Raw genomic sequence first — 3,479 nt, forward strand, 5'->3', positions numbered from 1 at the left:
CGAGTACAGTGGTAACGTGATGGTTTCTCATTCGAGGGGTCGGCTTTACGAGGGTCGGCGTGAAAAGCTTCGTTGTCGCTTGGAGGTGCCTGCTGTGGTTGGCGCTGCCGTAGATAGGGATTAAGCTCAGTCGAGTCAGTATCGGCTGGCGCAAACCTTATCCCTCGAAATATTCTTGTCCGCTCCTTGCAAATATGTATATATATAAATAAATAAATAAATATATATATATATATATATATATGATATATATATATTATATACATATATAAATATATATGATATACATATATATATATATATATATATATATATATTTATAAATATATCGGTACGTATATATATAGATATATATACCTATAAATGTATACAAATATATATATATATATATATATATATATATATATATATATATATATATCATATGTGTATTTCTGTATATATCGAGTTCAGTTTCCCGTCGCGGCAGTCGTAAAAACCCAAGAGCCCAAGAAAAACGACATATCGCCTTGAGAAGTCAAACCCAGATGTCGTAGGAGTCACCGCTGTGGCACAAGTGTTAGCGCGCCGATCCGCGATGAATTAGGACGGACATCCAATCAGGAAACGTGGTACTGTCATATAACCTATCAGTAGTGCAATGAAAGAGACCTGTATCCTGCAATGGAGTGAATGGCTGTTAAGAAAAAGAAATATATATATATATATATATATATATATATATATATATATATATATTATACATATATATATACACACACACACACACACACACACACACACACACATATATATATATATATATATATATATATATATATATATATACATATATATATATATATATATATATATATATATATATATATCCCTATATAAATATACTGCATATATATATATATATATATATATATATATATATATATATATATATATATATTATAAAAATTTTTATTTATATATGCATATATCTATACATATCTATATTTATATATATGTAAAAGGGGGCCATAAATTTTTTCATACTAATTTTTTTTGTATAATATATATAAAAAAATTATTTTTTAATTTATTTTTTTTATATATATAATAAAATATATATTACCCAAACATTTATGTGGTTTTGTGTAGTGTATGATATATGGGTACGGGGATATGTTATCTTTTATGAAATATATACATATATACTTATAAAATATAGAAAATAATAAATATATATATATAAATATATATTAAAAATATAAATATATATATATATAATATATTTTTATTTTTGGGTATGTGTGGTTTATGTAAAAGTATGCACACACACACACAAACATTTGTGTTTGTTGTATGTTTTTGTTTTTATATGTTTACATGTATATTTTATAATCATAGGGTATATATAAAATAGATTATATTTTATATTTTATATATATAAAATATTTGTAAAATTATATATGTATATGTTATATAAAATTTTTTTTTTTTTTTTTTTTTTTTTTTTTTTGGGTTTTGTGTGGATAATGAAAAACCATTTTAAAACACACACACAAAGAGGGCAAAAATCTATGTATGTATATATTATGATGTATACAGCATGCACACACAAAAACCACACCCCACACACCCACACACAACACCACACCCCAACACACACACAAAAACACACACACCACAACAAAAACAAAACCAAAACACACACACATACCCCCAACACACACAAATATATAGATAGAAGATAGATAGATAGTAGATAGATAGAAAGATAGATAGATAGAAGATAGATGATAGATAGATATAGATAGATTTTTGTTATTTTTTATATAAAATTTTAAAATATATATATATGAATAATATATATTATAAAATGCTGAATAAAAACACACACACAAAAACAAAACACACACACACACACACCACACACAAAAACAAAAACACACACACACACACATAAAAATTTTAATAATAATATTTTATATATATATAATTTATATTTTTTTATTGGGGTTTTATTTTTATGGGTTTATAAATATATAAAATATTATATATATATATTAATATAAAATAAAAGAATTTATGAAAAAAAACACACACCCACACACACACACACACCCCAAACAAAACACAAAAACCCACACCACACCACACACACACACAACCATACACACACAACACACACAACACAAACCACACAACACCCCCACCACACACCCCACACACACAAAAATATATTTATATATATAAATATAATATATATATATTTTATATAAAATTTTTTCTTGTCATCCCCGATTGGTTTTTGTCAAATTTATTTGGGCATTTTAACAAAATGTATTTGGGCTTGGTTTTCGTAAGGCAGGGCTACCTGACCCTTTCCCCAAAGGGGGAAAAATTTGTTTAGGTAATCATTGTTGGGGTTTCTAAAACCCACCATTTTATCTACAAAGACTCATCCACTGGGGTATGGCATCCAAAATATGCAAATCCGCGCCGGTGGAGAGCGAGGGAGAGAGAGAGAGGGGAGAAAAGAGAGGAGGAGAGAGGAGAGAGGAAGAGAGAGAGAGAGAGAGAGAGAGAGAGAGAGAGAGAGAGTAAATTGAGAGTGAGATATGTATGTGGGGTGTGTGGCAAAAAATAACCCAAAACCAAATCATTTATAAATTAAAAAAAAATTTAGTGGATTACGTTTTTTTGAAAACATGTTCCTTTTATATTTACCCATGAAAAAATAATTGTTTTGGAAAAGGGTTTTTATAAAAATATCCTTTTTCCAATTGTAATTTATTTGGGTTTCCTGCCCAAAATATTGATATATATAAAATGAGAAAAAAGGTAGGGGTTACTTTTCCAATTTTTTACTGTTAAAATTCGGAATACAAAAAAAAACAAAAAGGCCAAAAAACTATGAGATGAATGAGAAAAAGGATGAAAATTAAAGGAGGGGCCGTATTCCTAATGGGGCCCAATTGTATATTAATTTTTTAAAGTGATCAAAATAACACGACAGAAAGAAACGGGCATTTTTAAATTTTGTAAAATATGAATGGCATAGTTATGATAAAAAAACATCCAACCCCGGGGGGGGTTTTATTCATTCCCAATTACCTTTTTGTAAGCTTTTATTATAATTATTTCGATGGGGAAAATGGTGATTATAGTTATTGCTGTTATTATTTTTGGTTATTATTCATAGGATTGGGGGAAGTTCTTTTTCCCTGGGGTTGCAATGATGTTATTGCTATTATTATTTTCTTTTTTTTACCTCAAATATAATAAATTTTTGTATTAAAAATGGTAAGGAATGATAATAATAAAAAACTAATCAGAAAGAATAATGAAAATGATAACGAGGGTGAAAATAATGATAAAAATAAACTATTTCCGACGAAATTATTTTTTTATTATTTTTTCCCCACTATTATTTTAAAAAATATTGTAATCATAATAGCTTTATCATTGTATTTTTTTTAAATGGGTTTTTTATTGTTTTTTAC

This window comes from Penaeus monodon, chromosome 8 (assembly GCF_015228065.2).
Source record: "Penaeus monodon isolate SGIC_2016 chromosome 8, NSTDA_Pmon_1, whole genome shotgun sequence".
NCBI lineage: Eukaryota > Metazoa > Arthropoda > Malacostraca > Decapoda > Penaeidae > Penaeus > Penaeus monodon.